This window comes from Myotis yumanensis, unplaced genomic scaffold (genome assembly GCF_028538775.1).
Source record: "Myotis yumanensis isolate MYYU_CA2020_CCGP unplaced genomic scaffold, mMyoYum1.0.hap1 SCAF_3, whole genome shotgun sequence".
In the NCBI taxonomy this organism is placed as follows: domain Eukaryota; kingdom Metazoa; phylum Chordata; class Mammalia; order Chiroptera; family Vespertilionidae; genus Myotis; species Myotis yumanensis.
Genome location: NW_027223754.1, coordinates 179,742,514 through 179,754,337, shown reverse-complemented (window position 1 = coordinate 179,754,337; position 11,824 = coordinate 179,742,514). Strand labels below are relative to the sequence as shown.

The 11,824-nt window shown below is 45.0% G+C and overlaps 1 protein-coding gene across 1 annotated transcript in view; it reads left to right on the top strand.

Annotated features, from left to right (window-relative positions):
• Positions 1-5,239: 5,239 nt before the first annotated feature.
• The window catches only part of RASSF8 (Ras association domain family member 8), a 100,766-nt gene continuing 94,181 nt past the window's right edge, over positions 5,240-11,824 (top strand). Inside the window, exon 1 of the mRNA XM_070410532.1 lies at positions 5,240-5,257. The gene's annotated coding sequence lies outside the window, so the exon portion shown is untranslated. The remainder of the gene's footprint in view (positions 5,258-11,824) is intronic.

Here is an 11,824-nt window from a genome sequence, read left to right as displayed (position 1 = left end):
GAGAAGTGTAGGGAGATTGGTGAGTGGCATTTAGGTTGAAAGAATGCCAGTTAGACCAGATTTTACTCCATGTCTTTATAACATCAAGTTCCACAATCATTGCTTTCCCCTATATACTGATCCTAGTATAAGCTCTGGGAGAATCCCCCATAGTTAATTTCAGCTGACTAAATCTAGCCTATAATAAACACACACACTCACACACACACACACACACACACACACACACACACACACTGTTCCATTTTCGTAAGATTATCCTCCCCCAAAACATCTACCTTAAAAAGACCCAATCCTATTTTAAATCCTATTTCTGAATATATTTGGTTGTATTCCTTTTGTTATACCTGTTGTAGTTTCCATTTATTGCTTATGCTTTCTTTTCTTTCCATACTGCACTTCTTTAACAAAATATACTGATCATCACCCTCCTGCCCCATCAGATTATTGGAGGGTCTTTAAAGGAGTTCTTTATAATTTAGTAACTATACATTTTTTAAAGAAGAAACTATCATTAAATTAAAATTTTCTACAGATCTGAGAACTGTTCGTTGTTTCTAAAAAGTCCCTTTACTTGGTCATATAGATCACAATATTTATAGATATTTGCAGAGTTTCAATATGCATATAAGACTTTCATCAGGAATGGGAAATAATACCATTTATACTTGCTTTCCACACACACATATACCAAATGGGGAGAGAATACTTTTTTTTTCTTTCCCTTTCAAACTTATCACTAATAGGGACTAAATCAAGGCTTGGTAAGATGGGCTGAAGAACCCTAAATGAACCTTTGTACAAATTTTAGCATATGACTGGGCTTCAAGACAGTCTTGATGTCACAAGATTACTGCTGTAACTCCAGCTACCACATCCATGTTCCAGGCAAGACTAGGTACTAGCCCTGCCAGTACCCCACCACAGAAACGAGTTTTCCTGGGAGTCCTATACAGCACCCTCCATCCACCTACCATTGGCCTATACTTAGTAAAACCTATCTGCAAGGAAGGTTGTGAAATAAAAATTTTCACTGGGCACAAAATCAGATTTTTGTTACTAAGAAAGAATGGGAGAAAGGGAATGGGATAAGCAACTAGAATTATCTGCCTCATGTTCTTTTTTAAAATATGTTTCCTTAGATGAACTGTGAGCTCCTAGAGGGATGAAATTATGTCAAATTAATTTTTGTAATCCTGAAACCTAGCACACTGTAGCTTATTATGGGGTGTGTGTTGCGTGTGTTTATTCATTAAAGAAGACAATGAAAATCTTAGCTAATTATAGCTTAGAAGGAAGAAGACCAAAGAAAAGTATATAACAGGTGAGCAGGTGGCATTGGTTTATTCCACTGATATTGTCATTCATTCATTCATTTGTTATTTCAACTAATATTAACTGAGTTCCCAGTCTGAACCAGGCCCTGTGTCAGGCATGGGGGATACAATGCTAAGTACAACATAGTTCCTGGCTTCAAGAAGTGGGTAGGGGTGAGGTTGGGGGTGGACCGTGAAGGCTCCCCAAATAAAGGAGCAATTTCAGGGTAATGTAGTAAGAGAACTGAGAAGGAGTCCAGAACCACCGTTTGAGAGGCTAGGAAGCTGTTAAGTAGAGTGGGTGAAACACAGAGTGGGTAAAGAAGTAGGGAAAAAGAAAGAAAGATAGGGAGGGCTACAGCATAAAGAAACTGATGCTATAGGCAGTACATAATTTATTCCTCCTAGCACACATACCTACTAGTATTTGCTATGACGAAATGTTTGTCTTTCCCTTGGACTTCCTCGTGAAAGGATTTCCCGATCCTTTGCCCTGGAAGGATCTGACCCATAGACGAGCTTCTTAGTCTGGCCTAAACTGTAGTCCCAACTGTGTCCCATGGACTGTATGTATTTAAGGGTGGAACAACCATCTTCCCTGCATCCCATCTTACCGGGCGCTGTTTCTGATGGACCAGTTTGGGAAATGCTTGTCTAGACATATATATCTCTCAACCTCGGCACTATGACTTGCCAGGGATTTCCAGAGAAAGGGATTTCTGCAGATGTGAACCTGGTTTTCTCAGTGTGCTAATACCTTGGGTTTCAGTTACATAAGTCGCCGAGGGACCCATGATTTAGCTGAACTAATGCGTCACCACTGCTGCAATAAAATTCCACTGATGGTCTGACTAGTAATAGAGACACTATCATCTCTCTCTGCAAATAATTCAGTTCAGTTCATAGCATAGAGGGCTAGAAGTGTGGCTGCTCCTGTTCCCACATTTCTGGCCCCCTAATCATGACGCAGAGGTGACAAAGAAAGATTTGAAGATGTTATGTCGTTGGCTTTGAAGACAGTGGAAGACGCCACAAGCCAAGAAAAGCAGATGGCATCGCAGGACACTGGACAAGGCAAGGAAATGGATTCTCCCCTAAGAGCCTGCATAGGACATAGCCCACACCTCGGTTTTAGGATTTCTGACCTCCACAACTGTTAGGTAACACATTCTTGTTGTTTTCAGCCACGAAGTTCGTGGTAACTTGTTTCTAGTTAGCAATAGGAAAGCAATGATACGTAATTACATATCTCCAAGTGCTATTCCCCCCCCCCCCCCCCCCGCCCCCTTTCATTCCCACTGCTTTCCACATAAGTCTCTATGCTTGGTAGTCCCCTCTGTTCTGAATCTATCCTCTCAGACTGTTTTCTTGAAAATCAAATCTGATTATGTCACAGGGCTTGACGTGCATGAACACTCACTGACTTCTAGTTAGGTTACTTTTTGGGAATACAATTAGAAACCAGAAAGAAGAGTTGTTTACAACTCCCATTAAGGACATGTGGTATGATCTCAGGAGGGCTTAACAGGGATGTGAAAACAGCTAAGAAAGCTTAAAACAAATTGAACTATGCACTGAAGAAAGAATGCGTTAACCACATGGGGCCGAGGTAGGGAATAGATTTATCTGGATCTAGCCACGACTGGACAGGAGTAAGCTCACTGACGTCCAGAGCCACCAGTAAGGCACACTGTGGTTTACAGGTGGGGATACCTCACCGGGTACCTCGATCCTAGTAAGTGCTTCTCCTTAATAGTGACCACGGTTATTCAATCATGGTCCATTTCATCCTGATTTACTTGCTGGTCACATGAGAGTTGGTTGTTATGAGCCAGTCAACTTGTTCACCTCCGATGCATGCTAAAATCGACCTCAGGACCCTACTGGTGATCACAGAAACTATAATAAGGTTTTTCTACTTGGTAAGACCTAGCATCCTGGTTTAACAAGAGATACTCCTGCCTGCTATCACTCACCCCTGTTCAAGATCACCAAAAAACAGGGATGACTATCACAGAAAAAAAAAAAAAAAAGAGGGGGGGGGGTTTAGTTCCAAGAAGGAAGGAGGGAAAAGTCAACATTTGCAAATGCCACGAAGGGCACAAGATGGAGATTAAAATTTTCCATTAGATTTGGCAATTAGGTGCTGACCGATGTTCAGTGGAGTGAAAGGCTGACAAGGGAATGAGAGTTTAGGAAACGGTAAAGTTAAGGTTGGAAAACTCTGGGCAAAGGATCCATGCCCTACAGTCATCTCTAAATAAAGCTCCCTTGGTTTTTACATTGGAAGCAAAGAGGATTCTTCTCCCCAAGCCCTCCAAATGTCGATGATAGCCAAATTTGAGTCTTACTGTTTCTCTCCCCTCACTTAACCTCTGAGGTAGAGGAACTAATGAGCTGTGCAGGAACTAAAGGTCAAAAAACAAGCGGAAGAAACAAAAGGCCTACTACAAACCCAAACTCAATACAAACCAAACAGATCAGGCCCCGAGTAAGATGAGCTGTAACAAGTTGTGCTTCAAATTTAATATCCTTGTTTTGATGATTAATAAAAAAAGTATCTGGAGAATTAAAAGCGGCGTTTTATAACCGGAACGCTTTCTTGCATCTCGCCCATTATCTTCACCCCACCTCCCTCCAAATGAATAGCTGTTGCAGAGGTGTGGGCATGTGTGAGCACAGGTTGGACCAAAGGCTGAATTTTGTCCAGTGGCTAGAGAGTAACTCCATGTGCACCGCCCCCCTCCCCCTTGCCACACACAAAGTGGAACAGTGAAAACAACATACACATATGCATTTCTAGATGAAAGCACTGTTTTCCTTTCTCCACTATTTGCTATATTTAAAGGGAGGTAAGGGGGGTGGTGGTGAAGGGGTAAGGGGGTGAGGGGGGTGCTCCTGAATCTGAGCCCAGCTCTTGCCAAACTTGGTTATTCACGTCTGATTCATTCGCTGTTTCTCCGGGTTCCGGGCTCTGTCACTGCCTGCTGCTGAGAAGGGGGTCGCTGAATCACTGCCACTCCAGATGAAAGCAATTCAAACCCGGTCCTTGGGGCTCGGAACGGCTTTTTTTTTTTTTTTTTTTTTTTTTTTAAGCGTCTGCGGGAAAAGCTTCCTACTTTCCGGGGTGACCGTGCAGGGCCGTTTTACCAGAGTCACCCCGGGCTGGGGAAGATTTTGCTCCCCTGGAAGTCAGTGCCGCACCGGTCACCTCTGCACGGCGGCCTGCGGACCTCAGGCCTCGGGGCCGGGGGTGAGGCCGGACGCGCGGGGCCCGGGCAGCGAGCGGCCCCGCCGCACTCCCGCCGCCGCCGCCGCCGCCGCCGCCGCCGCCGCCAGGAAAGCTCCCACAATGCAGCGCAGGCGTCCCAGTTCCGTTACCAGGTCTCCCCCGGCGCCGGCGAACCGGCGAGGCTCGGGCCGGGCACCCGAGCGGCGGCTGTAACCCGAGCGCCGGCCGAGGGGGGCGCCCCCGCACCGCTCCTCCCGCGCGCGCAGCCCGCGGCACGGCCAAGGGGCGGAGCCGCCGCCGCCGCCCGGCCCCCAGCCCGGCCCCCCGCCCAGACGCCGGCCGCGGGAGCCAGCCGGCCGCCGAGTCCGCCGCCGCGCTCGCCGGTGCCCGCACCGCGCCCGCCGCCCGGCGCCTCGCCCAGCCTCGAGCGCCCGTCCACCCGCGGGGGCGGCGGCGGTGCAGGGGGCGGCTCCGGCCGGCGGCGTCGCTGCCCGCGCCGCGCACACTCCCGCAGTCCCGCCGGGGGCGTCCTCACTCACCCAGCGCCGCCGGGAGGTGCGCGGAGAGGGCGCCCGGGCCTCCGTCCGGTGCGGGGCGCGCGGCGGCCCGCGGAGCAAGGCGCGCGGGGCTGCGCGGCGGAGACGGGCGCCGCCGTGTCCCCAGCGCCCCGGCCGGGCGGCCTGCGGGGACGGCGCAGTTGCGAAACTGAGTGAGTATGAACTTTCCGGGGCCGCCGCGATCTCTGCGCAGCGCCCGGGCCCCCTCCCGCCGGCTCCCGGAGCCTCCGTGCGGGTCCCTCTCCGCACCTGGGGCTTCCCCGGCCGCCCCGCCCCCGCCCCGCCGCCCCGGCTCCTCTCCCCGCGGGGTCCCCGCTGCGCGATCTCCCCGCGCACACGCGCGTCCGCCTGAAAAGTAGGCGCTCGGTCCTCGCCGCTCCGTTTCCTCCGTGTCCTTGGCCGGGGAGTTTAGAGGCCACTTTTGTTGGGAAGGGAAATGTATGTCGAGTGTCTCTAATATATATTTTTCCCCTTCCACATGGAAATCGGATGCTCGCTTGCTGGGTGGCGGTTTGGTGAAACGCTGTATGTTCTCCTCTGAAACTGATTTGTTGATAGGTTTTCACATTTTTGTCTGAGCGATGAGCCCTCCTCCGTCTCTATCCCCCCCCTCTGGCTGCCGATCTGTAGAGGGAGGGTCCCGCAGAGGTGACTTTCAGAGTAATTCCGTTTTGCACACTCGAAACTTGGAGAGGGTAAATCGCAGACAACTTCAGATGCCACCCGAAGGGACGTGAGCTCTGACCGTGGGTCCCGGTGCGGCACGGCGCCTTGCGAGCCGAGGACCTGGTTTGGAATCGGGCGCTGCGTTGTTATTTTAGCCTCGTCGAGCCGCCTGGTGTTGCTAAACCACGACTTTCTCAGCATCAGAAGGCAGCGAGCCTTGCAGGCGTCGGATGGAAGCGCGGGTCCGTGTTGCCCCCGGTCTTTAGGGACTTAGAAGGGAAATAAATATGCAGCGCACGTTTTCCTCGCTTAAATCCGTCAGGTTAGCCCTGTCAATACGTCAAAGCCTTGCATTAAAGGAAATGACTCCAGCTTGGCGATGCCAGGATTTTCCAGTGTCTTCATGAGGTCTGTTGTGTCCCCCGGGAAGTGTCTTTTAATATGTATGGATCTCTGTCTTTCTGGCAGTTAAGGATTAAGTACTCATTTTGGTAGGAGATCTCAGGTAGGTGTTTTTTTTTTCTTCTTTGTCTTTTTCTTTCATCCTTGGGTTGCTAGGAGTTAGTGATCATGTTGTGAAGGAACAGAAAATAGGAAGCTTTCTGGATGGATTTTCAGCATCCTGTCCTTGGCGTGGTTGAGGCATCAGCAAATGCCAGCTAGCCCTCCGCAGGGAGAGGTGGACACAAGAATCAGGGCGCAGGACACAGCACTATCATTTGGGGGAGTGGTGTGTGAGTATTTATCTTTTAGTGGGCATATTCATGGTACTTTGCATTTTACTTATCTCTATGGAGAACTCTCCCCCAGCCATAAAAATTGCATGTGACCATCCCCCACTTTAAGAAGACTGAACATAATTTGGTGATGGTTCTACTGAAGAATCAGACCCAACCAAATGTAATTTGTAATGTAGATAAAACCTTTCAAAAATCGCCCTCCCTCATTTTCTCTCCTTTTAAGAGTCTCTAGCTGGTACTTTCAATAATAGGCACAATTGGCAGTAATGCATTGAGTTCATTCTTTCTAGGCTCATTGATCAAGCCTAATTTTGGGTTTCAATAGCTTGAGGGGGACATCAGAGAGCTCAGAGAGAGAGGGGCGGGGGAGCATAAACCATGAGCCGATAGGAAAGACACTTCAGTGTCAACATGCAGGAGAAGGCAGTTGAAAAGGAGAGAATGTTTAAAGTTGTTTTTAGGTGCATTTGGTTGAGATCTCTGAATTTGGCATTTGATTTATAGATATCTGGGAATTGCAGATTTCAAATTCTGTGCGGTTGTGGTGGTATTTCTTTTGCCTACTTTAAAAAAAATTCAAAATTGATTTTTAGAGAGAGAGGAAGGGAGAGGAAGAGAGAAACATTGATGTGAGAGTGTGACATCTATCAGCTGCCGCCTGCACGCCCCCTACTGGCGATTGAGCCCACAACCTGGGCATGTGCCCTGACTGTGAATGGACTGGCCACTTTTCAGTGCACCAGACAACACACAACCAACTGAGCCACACTGGCCAGAGCACCTAATTTTTTTAAGGTTTTGATTTTTGTATGTGAATCTCAATGCTTGGCTTTTGTAGCTTTCTGTCCTGGGTGTCTTGCATTTTCTACTTGAATGCCTTTGTCATTTCGAGAAATGATTAGTTTTTCAGAGTTCTTGCTCATGAATTGACCTATCTTATGTTGATGTATGTACTGACTTGAGAGTAAAAATATTATTTGCTGCTGAATATTCTTGCTCTTTTCCTTATGGTTGATTCCTGGCATGACAGCTTTGCTATTTATGGTAAAACATTAAGGTCCTAGATATCTTGCTAGTATCCAAACGATTATAAGACTCTTTGCATGTAGAAGTGGAATAGGGATGGGAGTGGGAGAGGAAAACATTATGCATTAAATCTGAGGATTCGGATTAAAAAATAATGTAGCACCTGTTTACTCTCCTTGGGTGCTGGCTTGCTCCAACCATAAATAGTCTTGAAAATTCAAAGTGTAGAGATAGTTTCCAAGAACTCTGTATAGTAGGAAGAATGCTTACCCCACAGCCAGCCAGCCAGACTTGGGTGGCAGGTATGACTTTGTCACTCTGAGCTGAATGAGTTTGGCTATGCTACTTCAGCTTCTGTGATCTACAGCTTGCAGTCTATAAAATGGGAGTATTGCTACTAAAGGAGATGCTGGGTAAAGTAGAACACCTAATATAGTGCCTGGCACATCATAGCCAGTGAATGGCAGCATCTCTGATGTCCTCAGAACTGAGCTTTTGATTGCCTAACCTTTCCAATGGTTTCTGCTGTTTTTGTTTTTGTGTTTTGTTTTGTTTTTTCATCTCATCCATCCAAAGAGTGGCTCGGCTCAGGCCAGAAGGCTGAAATTATCCTTCACTCTCTCTTTTGTTCTATGACCCCCAACCAACCAGTTTGTCACAAAGTCCTATCCACTCTTCTGGCAAACCCTCTCTCGAACCTGTCTGATTTTTCAGTCTTCATTATGCTACCATCCTAGTTCAAGCCACCATTATCTTTCCCCATTGGAGGCCTCCTGCACGCACTCTACACCCATTTCCATCCCTTTTCCCACACATCCTGAAAAAGAAAAAAGTCACTTGCTGCTTAAAGTCGTCAAAGCTCTTAGGAAACACATCTATACTTAGGATGAAATGTAAAATTCTCGTCAAGCCTACAAGGTCCTGCGTGATTTGGCCCCTGCCTGCTGTCTTTATCTCTCTTCACATTGGCAGTTATCCAGCGGACTCACCTGAGGGCTGTTGCTCATGCTGTTGGTCTTCCTGTCTTATGACCATCTCGTTGAGTACTTTCTTGTCCTGAATGCTGGTTCAAATGTCCTTTATGAAGTCTTTGAGAAGGCCATCCTTAGCATCATGTAACTTGGAACCCCTTGATTTTCTCCCTTATAGCACAATCATCATTTTCCTTAATATTTTCCACAATTTATAATTATATATTATTTAATTGTTTAATGTTTCTCTCTTGTTCTTGAGGACAGGAATAATGCCTGGTTTATTCACCAGTTTGTACCCAGTGCCTATTGTGTGTGTGTGTGTGTGTGTAGTAGGTATGCAATAAATAGTTATTGTTATAATAAATAAGGTGGTAACATCAGTTTTATATTTGAGTTTTGATTGCCTTCTTAGCACCGTTAAATCTGCTTTTCATAACAGAAAAGCCAGACTGGTTTTATTTATTTGTTTGTTTGTTTTTTATATATTTTTATTGATTTCAGAGTGGAAGGGAGAGGGGGAGAGATGATGAGAGAGAATCATTGATTGGCTGCCCCCTGCTTGCCCCCTACTGGGGATTGAGCCTGCAATCCGGGCATGTGCCCTTGACCAGAATCGAACCTGGGACCCTTCAGTCCATAGGCCAATGTTCTATCCACTGAGCCAAACTAGCTAGGGTCAGACTGGTTTTATGTATAGTATGAAACAACTTTTTCAGATACCAGGTAAAATTAATGCATTTGGATTCTATGAAAATATTAATAATAATAAATTGAGAATCTTTTAATTAGTGTTACCCTTGTGATTTTCCTATTGTAGATAATCCTTTTCCTAAGTACATCATTAAAGTAATTATGCTTTTTTCATCACAGGATTGCTGAAAGAAAAAATTCTTACCATGTCATATTACACATGTCATGTGATAACATATTAGTCAGCAACTATTGATTGGTCAGTGCTAGATTTCAAAGGAAAGTAGGGAAAACTGTAGTAGAAAAATAAAAATTACAGCTCTAAGGATTTCATTATTGTCCAGCTGTTGATGTGACTTGCATAAATAGATTTCTTTTGACCATTAAGGTAGAGGAGTACTGTAGTTGTTTAAAAATGAGAGCCACCTAGAGGTCTGGAAGTTCTTTTTCCCTTTCTCACGAACTAAAGCATTCCTTGTTTTAGCCAAAAAGTCCCATGACTTTCCAAGGCCAAAGAAGGTTTAAAGCTTTGTTTGAGTATTTTTGTCATGTGGTTGCTCTTTACACAATATTAGTTTGATGCACTATAACTCGGAAGAAGTTTTGTCTTTATTACTAATGTTTCTCGTCTCTACTTCTTACATAATCACCCATATTTTCTTTTGACTTGTTTTTTTAGGCCTTTTGTTTCCTTTTAGAATTTTTCTGCACACCCTTAGAGAATAATCCCGGTTATTTTCTAGTTTTGTATCTTGTAGATCACTAAGTATATCGGGAACTTGGCAGTTGATTCTAGTTCTTTTAGGATTTATATCTTTGCACTCAACCTCTGGATTTCCCCCAAATTTGTATCTGAGTGGTCTGGACCCTGAGATTTTGCCAGCCAGAAGCTAAATGCCTTTTGGTTGGGAGAACAGGATTAAAGCAGCATTTTAAAGCTCTTATTATGTGCTGAGCTCTGGGCAAATGTTCTCACAGAAGATGAGTGAGTAGTTCACCTGGTCAAAATCATAAAAAGGAACCTTAAGCTTTTCATATATTTGCTTCACTCAAGGAAATTGTTCCTATGATACCCTCATTTCCCCATGCTTTGCTTTCCAGTCAGGAAGGCATGACAAGATTGCGATGTCCTCTCTAGCCAGACCCTTTACCCTGCCTTGGTGCTTATTTAGACCTGATTTTGTTGTTGTTTTTTAGACCTGATTTTATTTGTATAAAAATATTGGGAGTGGGGCTAGTGGGGGGCACATCATATGATTTGCCTTTGTGCGAGTCCCCAGGACATTTGCATCACAAATAGCCACCACTGTGGAGAAAACTGTTATAGTTGGGAGCACTGGTTATTTTTTCCCTCATGTACATAGGACTTAGTTACTTTGGATGACCTTGTGCAAGTTGCCCGGAGCTCTTTAGCACCAATAATATTATCTGTTTATTTCACAGCCTTGTTATAGGATTTAGAAGACTTGTTTTTGGCAAATTTTTCTTTTTTTGGTCACATTCAGATATTTCATAAAGCTTATTACAATTAATTCCAGTGCTGTCCAAGTTTTATGCATTTAGAAAAATATTTTGTGAGAGAAATTTGACCTCCATCTGCACTCAGAACCAGTCTTGCCCCCCTATGCCCACCCCACACATGCAGAACCTAACCAGAACTAAAAGACGAGAACTCTTTCAGAAGCCAAGGGTCCGTTGTCCTGAAAGATCCCGGGCTGACACCCTTTGTCCTAAATGCCAAGTTCCAAGGTCCTCCAATTAAAACTTGCCCCACCAGCACTCCCGCATACCTGTTCCCCTTACCCCTTAAAAACCCTTCACCTACTCCAGCAACATGGGTTTGAGGCACCGTTAGGTCTCCCATCTTCTTGGTTGGCACCTTCTCAATTAATAAACCTTTTCTTACTTGGAATAAATAAAAAGAAAGAAAAAAGTATCTTGTTATTCAGTAGCATATGTTTTACTCCTTGTTTTCATAAGAAACCAGATATATAGGTTGTAACGAGGGAAGACTTGTGATTGTTTCCACCAGGTTTTATTCATGGGATTGCTGGACCTCGTCACTCCTGCTGACTGTCATTGGCTTCTGAGTGCTAAGTCATTTTTACCTTTAATTCCAAAACTTTTATTATTGGAAAGTCACTTAAAATTAAATTATTCTTCCAGATATAAGTGTATGCATTGAAAAAATTAGTGTGCCCTTCTTAATGGATAGATACTGGACAGAAGAGTGAACTCTTACTCTTATTTTTGCTTAAAATATTTGTGCAGATTTATGATCTCTGAAACCCTACTGTAGAAATACTGTTGAAAGGTAGGTTGGGAATGTTTTGCAATGTTTAAGGTAACATTTGGCCACTTCTAGAGCAAGTTCTAGTTCCAGATGCCTTAGATGTCAGGAAACCTAAAGTGGCTTCTTTGTGCTATATTTCCCCCCTGCCCCCCTTTTTTAAAAATATAATGACTTTTCCCCCCTTGTATTTCTTTTTTTAAAAAATAGCTTTATTGAGATAAAGTTGACATGCACTAAACTGAACACACTTAAGTGTATCGTTTCAGCAGCTTTGACTCTATGTGATATGAAATCATCATCACAATTCAGAAGGTGAACATACCCAGCAAC